The sequence below is a fragment of the Sarcophilus harrisii genome, chromosome 4 (assembly GCF_902635505.1).
Source record: "Sarcophilus harrisii chromosome 4, mSarHar1.11, whole genome shotgun sequence".
Taxonomy (NCBI): domain Eukaryota; kingdom Metazoa; phylum Chordata; class Mammalia; order Dasyuromorphia; family Dasyuridae; genus Sarcophilus; species Sarcophilus harrisii.
The window spans coordinates 288084652-288099524 of record NC_045429.1 but is presented as its reverse complement, the minus strand read 5'-3'; positions in this window follow the sequence as shown (position 1 = coordinate 288099524).

Sequence of the window (14873 nt, the reverse complement as noted above, 5' to 3'; positions counted from 1 at the left end):
CACCACCACCTCCAGTTCTGCCCTGATCAGGAAGAAAAGGATGGGGATCTGCTTGGGTGTTCTCTCTCTCTCTCTCTCTTATCTTATTAATATTATATATATATATATATATATTTTTAAGGGCCCCCCAAAAAAAAATTTTGGGGGGTTTAAAAAAGGGTGGGGGGTTTTTTTTATAAAAAAATTATTTTTAAAAAAAATTATTAAAAATAAAAAATTTTTTAAAAAAAAAAAAAAAATTTTTAATTTTTTTTTAAAAAAAAAAATTTTTAAAAATTTAATTTTTTAATAAATTTTTTTTTTTTTTATTTATTAATAATTTAAAATTTTTAAAAATTTATTTTTAAAAATTTTAAATTAAAATTTTAAAAAAAATTTTTTTTTAAATTTTAATTTAAATATTAAAAAAAAATTAGGAATTTAAAAAATGAAAATTATAAATTTTATTATAAGGTAAATATATAATTATAAATATAATAAAATTTTATTAAAAAATAATTATATTAAAAAATTAAATTATAAATTAATAAAATATAATAAAAATTTATTATTTAATTTATAATTAATATAAAAAAATTTTATAAATAATAATTTTTAAATAATATATATTAATTTTTTATTTTAATATATATATAATATTTTATATAATATAATAGATTAATTTTTTTTTTTTTTTTATTTTTATATTTTTATATAAAATTTAAATTTTATTTATATAAAATATAATTTTTTAAACTACTAATATCTTTTATTTATTATTTATATAAAAATTTTATTATTTTTATATATATATATAACTAAATTATATTAATACTTTATTTTCTTATTTACTAATCTATATATATTATTAATATTTTATATTATATAATTAATTTTATTTCTTTTTATAACTATTTCACTTATTTATATATATATACTATATATTTTCTCCCTTCTCTTTTTTTTTATCATTATATATTAAATATATATATTATATATTATATATTACTCTCTATATATATTATATATTATATATATATTTATAATAAATTAGTGAGTTTTTATTTTATTTAGTATATAGTGTTTTTTTTTTTTTTAATATATTATAATATTTAATTATATTATTTTGTTTTCTATATATATATATATATTTTATATTATATAATTTTATATTATGTGTTTGTGTTTATTTAATAATATATTATATAATTATTTTATTTTGTATATATTATATATGATATATTATTTCCTTTTATCTTATATATGTTTTTTTTTTTATTATTTTTTCCTTTCTTCTTTCTTTTCTCTATCACTCTCTTTATTTTCCTATTTCCTATATATATATATATCTTTCTATATATATATATCTTATTTTATATATATTTTATATTTTATTCATATATAAACTTTATATATATATATATATATTATTTTCTTATAAATATTATATATATATATATATATATATATATATTATTATATAATATTATATATTTTATCCTTATATATATATATTATTTATATTTATTTAATTAATATATATATATATATATTATTTTATATATCTCTCTCTCTCTCTCTCTCTCTCTCTCTCTCTCTACTCTCTCTCTTCTATTTCTCTCTCTATCTCTCTATATAATATATATATATATATATATATATATATTATTATATATATATTCTATATATATATATATTCTCTTATATTTATCTATTCTATATTATTTATATATATATCTCTCATATATTATTATATATATATATATATATATATATATATATATATATATATATATATATATATATATATATATATATATATATATTATATATATATATTATATATATATATATATATATATATATATATAATATATATATATATATATATATATATATAATATATATATATATATATATATATATATATATTATATATATATATATATATATATATATATATATATATATATATATATATATATATATTATATATATATATTATTATTCTCTCTCTCTCTCTCTCTCTCTCTCTCTCTCTCTCTCTCTATCTCTCTTTCTCTCTCTCTATATATCTCTCTCTATATCCTTTCTATCTCTCTCTCTCTCTCTTCTCTCTCTCTCTCACTATCTCTTCTTCTCTCTTCTCTTCTATATATCTATTGATGTTATACTTTTTATTGATCTTATTCTTTTTTCTCTTCATTTCTTGTTCGGCCCTACTTTGGGTGGATGAGGGGCCTTTGAGGGGATGGGAGAGGTGGGAATGGGAACGAGACCTTCCATTGTCCTCTGTCTTTTCATAGGCCCCTTGTGGATTGTTGGAGAAACTAAACACCCTTCTCTCCCAGGCACCAGCAGGTATACTGACTATCCCATAATTTTCCTCTCCACCATACCCTTTGTTTTAATCAGGTTTTTATGCTCTTCTTTCACCCATTTTCCCTAAAAGATAAAACAACATGAATCCCTGAGGAAAATGAGTCATATATGAAGGAAAACACAAGATAGAGAAATTATTCATACAGGGAAACTGGGCCCAGTAAAAGAAGGTATCTGGAAAAGCGAGTAGAATGTAGGGCTGGACATTAAAAAGAGTTGGGTTTAAGACCCGATTCAGCCATTCACTAACTGATTTTAATTTTTTTGAACCTCAGTTTTCTCAGCTAAAAATGAAAATAATATATCTACCTCTTAAGTGGTGTGATAGATCAAATACGTACTGGATGTGACGCTCTTTGCAATCGTCAAAGGCTATATAAATTTGAGCTATTGTGTTTTTAGGTTGATAGGATTTGGTACTAAAGACCCTTTCCCTTCTCTTTTTTTATGAATACATGATACAGTCAGAAAGTCAGGGAAGAATCTAGAGGAGACAGAAGGAACAAGAGGTTAGGGATCAGAGATAGGAAGCCATCGCTTTTTGCTGTGCTGGGTACTTTGATTCATAGGCTACATGAAATCAGCATCTCATCTCATCAGTGTTGGTGGGAGGCAGAAGAAGATGTTTCCCAAACTTCTACATATTTGTATTTCAGCTTAATTCCAAAGTAACCTTCCTGTCTCAGCCTCAACATGGGCTGCTTTCTGGAACCAAGAGGAAGGAAAGCCAAATAAGAGTAGGTGGCTGATCAGTGTGAACCCTCTAACCCCTATCCTCTATCAGACTCATCTTCACTGGGGATGAAGGATTCATGAATGGCAGGGACGCTGCTTGGGATAGGTAACTTAGATCCACAGTTCCCAAAAGGTCTGTGGATAGATTCCATTTAGATGGAAAAACAATTATCTTGATCCTAAGGGCAGCCTTTATGAGTATTTGTGAGGGGAAATAATTTCACTGTTCACCATAACACTGGAGGCTCCAAAAAATTAGTCAACATGACACTGGTAAGTCTTAAACATGCAACATTTACTAAACAATAAGTTAGAAACAAAAACAATATTCCTTAGAAATCTAAAGTAGGAATGAGCAAGACATTAGCCCATCCATAAATTTGGGTCACACTGTCAATAAGCATTTATTAAATGGCCATTAGGGAACTAGGGCAGCTAAGTGGCATGACGGAGAGAATATTAGGTTTGTAATTAGGAAGACTCATGGTCATGATTTTATTTTATTTTATTTTTTATTTTTTTAATTTAATAGCCTTTTATTTACAGGATATATACATGGGTAACTTTACAGCATTAACAATTGCCAAACCTCTTGTTCCAATTTTTCACCTCTTACCCCCCCACCCCCTCCCCTAGATGGCAGGATGACCAGTAGATGTTAAATATATTAAAATATAAATTAGATACACAAGTATACATGATGGTCATGATTTTAAATCTAGCCTCAGATACTAGCTGTGTGACCCTGGGGAAGTCATTTATCCCTATTTGCCTTAATTTCTCATCTATAAAATGAGCTGGAGAAGGAAATGGCAATCTATTCCTATATCCTTGTCAAGAAAATCCTAAATGGGGTCACAATCAGACATGGCTGAACAACAAAGTTATTTTTATTTTTATTATTTTAATCATTTTTATTTTATTATAATAATGATTATCATTTATAATGTGCCAGACATTGTGATAAGTGGGGATACAAAAAGAGACAAGAGACAGTCTCTGTACCTAAGAAGCTTACAATCTAACATGCAAACAAATACTCTTTTTTACAAAGCAAACCAAATGCAGGATAAATAGGAAATAAATAAGATGGAAGGTACTATAACTAAGAATTGTGGAAGGCTTCTTGTAGGAGGTAGGAATTTAGTTATGAATGAAGACAACAAAAGTTTGCTGAAAAAGGTGGTCCATGGCCACTTAGCCTCAAAGAAGTCCATGATATGAAACAAAATAAACCAAACCAAAACTAAAAACAAAAGGGCAAAAGATTAAAGGGGCTTGAGAGTTGGTAGATCTAGGAAAGAAATATGGAGAATAATGGTGAAAATAGACTTCTAATACCCAATTGACTCTTAGTTGGGATTGAAACAAAACCAGGAAAATCAATAGTAGAGCAGAGGAGCAACAGTATTCCAGGTATGGGAGATAGAGATGGAATATTGTGCAGTGTCTAAAAGGGAGAGGGGAAACACTTTAAAAAAACTATCAGACCCAAATGGGGAAATATTAAGCACTCAGGGCAACTTACAAATATGGTCTGCAAGTTTTGATTATCCTTGGTCTCTTCAAAAACAATCTGCATCACAAAGTTGGTTGACTCGTAGATGCTTCTATTCTGGTGGTACTCAATGCTCTCATGCCAATCAGGCAGTTTCTCAAAATCATGCCAGTCAGAAAATTCCCAGCAAAAAATGCTAATGTCTCAGAACTCTATACTCTTCTTGTGACTTTCTATATTTCTTGTTTTCCTGCTTCTTTTTTACTCTGCCTCTTCCTATAACTTTTTGAATTCTTAATAGTTCCCAGTGCCTCAAATCAAAGGCTCCTACTGTAGTGAATCATCTTTAGGAAATGAAACTCAAAAAATACTTCTAAGAAAAGGGGACACAGTGGATAGAAGATGGGTCTCAAAGTAGGAAGCAGTTGTTTAGTCAACTAATCAAATCCAACTCTTTGTGACTCAATTTTTTTGTTGTTGTAGCAGAGATACAGGAATGGTTTGGCATTTCCTTCTTTAGTTCATTTTACAGATGAGCAAATTGACGCAACTAGGGTTAAGTGACATGAGCAAGGTCACACAGTTACTAGGTGTCTGAGGTTAAATTGGATATTGGAAAGATGAGTCTTCCTGACCCCACACCCACCACTCTACCCACTATGCCATGTAGCTGTCCCTAGTGCCTTACTGAATGAATGCTTCTCCCTCCACACCCCTTAACACTTTAATTTAATAGCACTTATATAATTTCCCTCACTGTTCTGTTTGTAATTCTTTGTAGTTTTTTCAGTTATAAACATCAAAACTTTAAAATAGTCATATACAAATTAGCTAATGGACCACAATAGCCTGCAACTATCTTTATCTTAGTCTTTGTTCTACATTCAAACAGGTTTTTAAAATAATTCATTTATGAGAGCAGTTCTTTATCTGGTCTTTGGAAAGTCAGTGTTTCTTCTCAACATCTAATCTGTTTCTTCATAAACTGATTTTTATCTTTTTTTTTCACAACAGTGTTCTTTTTCTAATTTTTTTAAACAATTGAATTTCACCTATGGAAGTCGGTAGCATCTTATATATATTCTTCCTCTCAACCCTATTCTCAGCTCCCTCTTTCTATCCCAGGTAGATGGCTGCCACTTCTTTATACCTGAATATGGTAGAGATAACAGAAGGATACAGAAAGCAAGGATCTTGCTGAGAGCCAACCTACCCAGCACTTGGTAGTATGGCAGTGGGATTCCTAAATCTATAAAATTGGCTGAGATGGTCTTGATATCCTTGACCTGCACTCAAGTTCTTTTCATCAGGAGCTTAATCTCCCAGTTTCCATAGCAACTACCAGCAACTATGAAAACTATTGTTTTAGAGCAATAGAGAAAAATATAGAGGGATAAGGACATGCAATGGGGTTAGAGGCATATTTCCCTTTTGAGGGACAGGAGGATTATCTCACTGAACAGTAGTCAATACAATAGTGATGTTCGACCCAACTTTTGAGCCTTTTTCTCCAAATTACAGCTACTGAGGAGGTCAGGGTTAGCTGGGTCTAGGGAAGGTCAAGTGGAAGGATGCTAAGAAAAAGTTACTGGGGTTTAGTGATTTGGAGAGGAAAAAGTACTAGTATCCCATTCTCCCAAATCTGAGAGATTAGAATTTTGTCTCATGCCCCACCTTTCTTCTAACGTCTTTTCTCATTCCCCAATTTGATATCCAAGTTCCTAAATATATATAAATCTTTCTGTGTGTATATATGTGTACATACATACATGTACATATAGGAGGGTACACATGCATTGTAAATATGTTTATTATCAGTGTCAAGTATTTGTATGTGTATATATGCATGTATACATGGGTCAGGTATTTATGTGTATATATGCACAGGTTTGTGTACAAACATACATTGACATATACAGACACATGATATGTACATATATTCTCAGCTTACATATAGATATATGTTTATATAGATATATATATATCTTCTTTATATAGAAAAGATATATATAGATATATAAAACACACACATATGTTTCTAAATGTAGAACTCTCTCCTAACACTCCAAACTTGAAATATGTATGTGTGTGAGTATATGCATATATGTATATGTATACTCATATGTCTCCTGGAATAATATAAAGAGCCATGCTTTATAAATATTTTTTTATTTTCACATAGAACTTAATGATCTTGATGGTGTATTTAGAAGTAATACCCAACCTTTGGCTCTCTAACTCTACTGAAGACATACTTAATTGTAGGCCTAATTTTTGTCTTCTTCATCAAATGATTGTCTTTGTTTTTGGTTTGCATTTCTTTCCTGGTAGAAAGAAGGGAATGGACACAGAGGCAAGTTGAGAAGTCTCTTGTCTCATTTCCTTAGTCTCTCCTTGTTTCCTCAATTTTCCCCATCTTTAGTTCTTATCTCCTGATCTTCTTATAGATATAGATACTGGCCACAACTACTATGAGTATTGCAACATACATCAACATTCACCATCAGGAGGCTGAGGTTGGTTGATCTAGTCTGGAGATAGAGGGATATTAATACCATAGTACTCAGACCTAGAAGGAAACTTAAATATCATCTAATCCAACCCCTTCGTTTAACAGAGGGAATGAAGGCTGGACTTCCCCAATCATACAGATAATAATAATATAATTATTATAATATAATAATTTTTAAAAAGCTGTATTAGAATTCAAAGCCATGTATTTTGAGTCTAAATCCAGTGTTCTTCCCTCTTTTTTTTTTTTTTAAACCTCTTATGTCTCTGATTTGAGGCATTGGGAACCATTAATAAACCAATAACAATTAATTATAATAAGAAGTTATAGGAAGACAGAGTAAAAAAGAAGACCTTCTAAAATCCAGAGATTACAAGGTGCAGAGATAAACTTTCTCAACATATGGATGCATATAGAGAGGCAATTACTTAAAGAAATAAACAGCTTTGAAGAATAAGATCTTTGGTTGCAGAAGAGAACTAGATATTGATTCAAAAAACTGCTATCCCTGAAAATGGAACTGTGGAGAGAAATAGGTCCTGTCAGTCCAGTTGAGCAACCCAACCAGCAGAAATGGTTAGCTTAAGCCAGGAGCTTTGCAAGGATTCCCTTAGGAGATTTTTTATCTCCTTTTATCCCCTGTTATGGCATAAAACCTCTTGAAAGTAAAGTATTTTTAACTATCTTTGTAGTTTTAGCTCCTTGGAGCCCCTGAACATAACAAAGCCCTTGGACAGAGCAGAAATTTAATAAATATTTGTTGAACTGAACTGAATTGAAGGATGAAAGAATCAGTAGACCTCTATTAGTCTTCTTGTTCTCAGCCCACTAGGAAAGTAGTGGCTTGTGAAGGATTAAAATTGATATGGGATTTGGCTCTTCATGTTCCAGAACATGTAGTGGTTACAATATCATTTGTGCTCTCCTTATTTATCTGATTCTCTAACATGGGCTATCATCTGGTAGCTCATTTAAATTTTAGTCCTTGATAGGTAAAAATGGGAAAAGAAAAGAGTAGGAATTAAGCAGATGGGTAATAGGGAATGGGACATTGGAAGCAGTGATGGGATAGAAACTTCAATGGAGAAGGGGAGGCTTAGTTGACAGTGGAAGACTGAATTAGGATTCTTTGATTTAAGGAAGGGATAAGAGAGAAAAGGATTTGGTAAAAGGAAGAAAAAGGGGATATGGAAATATGATTCCCATAGTCTTAAAGTTACCATCTGGAAGCTAATTGACATCCCTGAAACTCATAAGACATAGAGTTTTAAAACTCCTGATAGGAATAAAATTTGAAGGCTGAAAATTCTTGGGGAAATGTTTTTTACCTGAGGGGAGAGGGACCTCCTGGAGCTCAGAGAAAAAGTGCTCCTTGATAACTAGGTTCACACTTGTAAGTAAAGTTGGATTATATAAGATCCATCATATCTGGAGGAGAGTAAGAGAAGTCAAGAAACAACACTCTCTTCTCTGAATGAGAGAGACATATAGAACTATCTATTTATCTATTGTCTAAGGAAATGTTTATTTTAGATCCAAGCAACTTTCCCTTGAAAGAGAAGAAATTCCCCCAAGATTACATCCATGGGCTCAACTTCTTCCCAGCAAATGCTAGGTACATAAAAGACTATCACAAATAGTAAGTAACTAGTAAATCCATTTATATATAAAATACACATAGTGCTTTTATAAAAATGGATCTTGTCTGAGGTTACAGAAAAAGGCAAAATAAATGTGAAAAAATGGAAATTCACATTATTACATTATTTTTGAACTATAACATAGTAAAAATATTAAGTAATAAAAACACCATTTACTGACCACAATGCAATACAATTGTATGTATGCTTGCTTGATCTAACATTTCTTGCAGCTTCATAGATAGTATCATTTATTTCTATTTGTTCTATTCTAATTTTCAGGGAGTCACTTCCTTCGATAAAGTTTAGCTCTTCTAAACTACTTATATTTCTTCCATTTTCCCCCTCCAGAACTTTAATTTTATTTATTATAATTATTATGATTATATTTATTATATATATAATGTTTATTGGACATATATCTAATATTATTGTTAGACTTGGATTTGCACATTTTTTTTATATTGGTTAATGTTTTCTTTGAATTACTCATCTTTTAAGCTTTTAAGTTCTGATCTGGGATTCTAGTTAATAGCCAGGCTTAGTCTCACCTTATGTCTCCTGGGTTTTAGTGATCTCTCTACCTCTTGGAACTTGCCCCCTTGAATCTTTGAGGTTCTGAACATTAGGTCTTCAGGCCCTTTCTGTCATCCCAGAACATGACAGCCTCTGGGCTTGGGCAGTTCTACCTCTTCTACCTCAATGAACAACTCTTCTACTTCGTTGGTAATTGTCTCATTGATCAATGCCTGCTACTTGTCATTGCTTCCCAGATCACTATCCTAAGGCTTCCAGTCCTGCTTGGGCTAGTAGGCATTTGTGATGACTAGGGGTTTGGAGGCCTTTTGTTTAGATTTTTGTGTAGTTCTGGGGTGGAAGAAATCACTTAACTTATTGGGATCTGTCTCTCAGTCATTTTAAAATTTTTGGCATTAATTGAGCCAGAGAAGCTTTTATTATTGTTTTTTGTCTTTTTAAATTCAATATTTTATTTCTCTCCAGTTACATGTAAAAACAATTTTTAATTTTCACTTTTAAAACACTGAGTTCCAGATTCTTTCCCTTCCTCTCTTCCCATTCCCCTTCCCCCATTGAAAATACTAGCAATTCAATATAGGTTTTACATTTGTAGTCATGCAAAGCATTTCCATAATAATCATTTTGTAAAAGAAAACAGACCATAAAAAAACCTCAAGAAAAATAAAGAAAATAAAAAAATTTGCTTCAGTCTGCATTCAGACACCATCAGTTTTTTCTCTGGATATGGATAGCATTTCTTATCATAAGTCCTTCAGAGTTGTCTTGGATCACTGTAATCCTGAGAATAGTTATATCATTCACAGCTGATCATCTTACAATATTGCTGTTACTTTGTACCCAGTACATTTCACTCTGCAGAGGCTCATGGAAGTCTTTTCAGATTTTTCTGAGAGGGAGCTACTCATAATTTCTTATAGCATAATAGTTCCATCATAATTACATACAACAACTTATTCAGCCATGCCCCAATTGAGGTATCCCCTCAATTTCCAATTCTTTATTCCTAGAAATGATATATATATATATATATATATTTATATATATCATATGTATATGTATATATACATATATATATGTTCAATATATAATATATATATTTTGGGCATAGATTCAAACTGCTCTATAGAATAGCTAAATAAGTTCACAACTCTATCAACAGTACATTTTTTCCACATCCTTCTCCAACATTTGTCATTTTCCTTTTCTGTCCTATTAGCCAATCTAAATAGCATATGGTAGTACTTTAGAATTGTTTTAATTTGCATTTTTCCAGTCAATAATGATTCAGAACATTTTTTCATATGACTCTAGATAGCTATGATTATTTTATCTGAAAACTTTTGATCATTTATCAATTGGGAAATGACTATTATTGTTATGTTTGATTTAGTTCTCTATATGTTTGAGAAATGAGGCCTTTATCAGAGAAACTTGCTTCAAAATTTTTTTCACATTTACTACTGTCTTCCCCCAGCCCCATTTATTGTATTATCTTTCTCCTTTCACCCTATCACTCCTTAAAAGTGTTTTGTTTCTGACTACCCCCTCCTCTAATCTGTCTTCCCTTATGCCACTGCTCCCTTTATCCCATTTAGTGTGTATGAGAATCTCTTTGAGCCACTTCAGATGAGAGTAAGGTTCATTCATTTAGCCTTATCTCCCCTCTCTTCTCTTCTACTGTAAAAACCTTTTCTTTTCTCTTTTATGTGTTATCATTCACCCTATTCTATCTCCCCCTTTCCCTTTCTCCCAATATATTCCTCTCCCTACTTGATTTTATTTTATTTTTTTTATGGGCAACTAGATGGTCCAGCTGATACAGCACTGGTCCTGGTCAGGAGTACCTGAATTCAAATTTGACTTCAGACACATAGTACTATGTGATCCCAAATACCTTGCCAAAATATTTTTTAAAAAAATTTTAAATACTACCCCTTTACATCAACTAATACTCGTGTCCTCTGTTTATATATACTCCTTCCAGCACTCCTAATAATGAGAATATTCTTATGCGTTACAAGTATCATCTTCCCATGTAGGAATGTACACAGTTTAGCTTTATTAAGTATCTTATGATTTCCCTCTTGTGTTTACCTTTTTATGCTTTTCTGAAGTTTTGTATTTGAATGTCAAATTTTTTATTCATCTCTGGTCTTTTCCTCAAGAAGGCTTGAAAGTCCTCTTTTCATTGAATATATCCACTGTTGCCCCTAAAGGATTATACTCAGTTTTGCTAGATAATTGATTCTTGATTGTAATTCTAATTCCTTTGCTCTCTGGAATCTTCCAAGTCCTCCCATCCTTTAATGTAGAAGCTGTATTATCCTGAGTGTGGCTCCACTATACTTGATTTTTTAAATTTCAGGATGCTTGCAATACCTTTTTCTTGACCTAGAAGTTCTGAAATTTGGCTAGAATATTCTTGGAAATTTTCTTCTTTCAATTTCTATTTTACCCTCAAGTTCCAGAATATCAGGGCAGTTTTCCTTGACAATTTCTTGGGGGGGGGGGAGAGGAATATATATATATATATATATATATATATAGAGAGAGAGAGAGAGAGAGAGAGAGAGAGAGAGAGAGAGAGAGAGAGCTAGGCTCTCTCTCTCCATATATATAGTTCTATCCATCTATCTATCTATCTATAGCTAGGCTTTTTTATTTGATGATGGATTTCAGGTAGTCCTAATTTCCAGGTCAGTTATTTTTCCAATAGGATATTTCACATTGTCTTCTATTTTTTCATTCTTTTGGTTTTGTTTTATTGTTTTTTGATTTTTTATGAAATCATTAGCTTCCATTTGCTCAATTCTTTTATTTTCTTTAGTGAGCTTTTGTATCTCTTTTTCCATTTGATTAATTCTACTCTTAAAGGAACTTTTTATTTTTATTCAGTGAATTTTTGTGCCTCTTTTTCCAGTTAACCAATTCTGCTTTTTTAAGATATTCTTCTCCTTGTTAGCTTTTTGTATTCTGGCCTAGCATGTTTTATTTATTTATTTGTTATTAAAACTTTTTATTTACAAAGCACATGCATGGGTAATTTTTCCAATATTGACCTTTGCATAACCTTTTGTTGCAAATTTTCCCCTTCTCCCCACTCCCTCCCTCATCTGGCAGGTAGTTCAGTACATGTTAAATATATTAAAATACATGTTAGATCTAATATATGTGTACATATTTATACAGTTATTTGGTTGCACAAGAAAAATCAGATCAAGAAGGAAGAAAAAGAAAAACTGAGAAAAAAATGCAAGCAAGTAACAGAGAATGCTAATCTGTTTTTTAAGGTACTATTTTTTTTCAGCATTTTTGTGTGTTTCCTTTAAGCTTTTGACTAAAAAGCTTTTACTTTATCTTCTCTGTGTGTGTTTTAATCTTCCTTGTCACCATAATAACGTTTTTTTAGAAAATAAAATTTTTATGCATTGTTGACCATGTACAGGGGCATAACCCCATACTATTTGTGCAAAAATCTTGGTCCAAGGGGTTTTCCTTTAGCCTCTTTTCAATTTCATGATTACTTAGTCCCAGCTATTATTGCCATTAACTGATTTTTGGATTGAGGAGATCCTCACCCATTCCCACATATACACATACACACACTCTCTCTCTTTCTCTCTCTTTTTTCTCTCTCTCAAGGTTTTTAAGACAAAGGGGCAGGTTTTTTTCTATCAGTCTGCAAATATGACAAACTTTGCTCACTGTTATGGCAATTTTGGTTTGTCCAATTGTCTTCCGTGAATTATAGTCACATGGCTAAGATGCTTCAACAACTTTCCCGTTCTTCCAACACTATCCTCCCTCCTTTAATTTAACTGAAAAATAGCTGAAAGTTATTACAGAACAAGAGGGTTAAAGAAATTGTTATTTCCCAGAAGGCATGGTAGCTTCTCACACAAAAAATTTCTGAAAAGATGAAGAACCTCTATTTTTTGTCAAATATTAATTTATTGCAATATTCTCCTCTGTAGTTTTTAACTTGCTAGACATTTCACAGCACCATAATTGATATTATCAATGATATAAGGATGTTGCAGCCCACAGACCGAGCTGTTTCAAGTATCTTTTTAATGTTTCCCAGAGAGATCTCTTGTCAAGGATCTATGCCTCATCTGTCGAACAGTGTTAATAATCTTGACAAGACTAATATTTCTACTATGTTTAATATTTTTATGCTTCTTTTTGTTCCGGGGAGGTTCCTTTAGGACTTTAATGATAAAGGATGAGGCAGAAACCCTTTCCAGTCACCAGTTGCCTTATATATTTGGGTTTATCATCTTTACTCTCTTATGTATAATTCCAGTTGCCAATCCCCAACACTATGACTACCAGTTCCAAAAGGGATATTGAAATTCCAAATCCTAGTAGAAAACTGGGTCTGTTTTGTTTTTTTGTTTTTGCTCCTTTACCTAATCTGGAGAGAGACAGAATGATGGCACAACATGGATGACAAGACATGGTTTTTCCAAGCAGCCTAGGTGGTTTTTTAATGAGTTTGTACAGAGATATTGGTAGGGATGAACACAGAGGATAAACATAGAGACAAATGGACAGCAAGTGTTAAAACTGTCCAGACTCCACCAAGATAGTTAGTATCTTTGTCCACCAGAGGGAGAAAGAACTCCAGTGACCAGAGTAGGAGACAAATTGTGTCCTTAATGAACTTTCAAAAATTCAAGAAGCTAATGGAACATCTCCTTTCCACTATCTCTTTCTCTTTCCACCCCTTTTTTATCTGAAAAGAAGTTTGAATCCAAAGTTCTTTGCTTCTATTTAAAGTTGTTCTTTACTATTTCAATAATACCTTAAGTCATATTTTCTTTAGCTAAAGAAGAGATCAATTTCATTTTTTCTGTACACAATTAATTTCATCCATTGAGTCAAAATGGGGCTGTTGAAATACACAGAATTTAATTGGCTAGGAAGTATCCTTCTCAGCTTAGCTTCAGAGACTTGTTTTGGAGGATGGGAGAGCTAATGAATTGTTATCGTTTTATTAATAGTCTATGTTAAGATTTTTTTTAAAAAAATCCCACAAACCCTCCAAATTAGTAAAAGAAGGAACCTCAGGGGATTCGGGCCATTACTTCTGAACATAACCAAGTCTTTGTTCCTCACCAGATCACTAGATCAATTAATTGAACATGGTCATCGGGGGCCTAGTTTTCAGAAAGAAAAATAGCTAGAAAAGAGGTCTACCACAAAGCAAATCCCTGGGTGGAGATTAACATGGTCTGGAAGGATTTGGTTCTTCCTACTCCCAGAAAGGATGTAGCGAAAAATATTCCTTAGCCAACTATCTTTCACAAGATATTAAAAGAGAGTCCAAGGCAGTTGTCTTGTATTATTAATGAATTTGTTCATATTAGTTTTTCCATGCCAACTAGCTTATTAGTTCCTTGAGGCAAGGATAACATCAAACATATATGTCATTTGTATTATCCTACTGATTTGTTAATTAGATGAGATGAGAACTGGGGGAGGGGAGGGGGTGTTAAAACCTGGAATCAAAGTACTTGAATCCTGAGAGATAAAGTATAAGGAATTGAAAGTGTGGATATTTGGGTTATTTCAAGTAGAATAG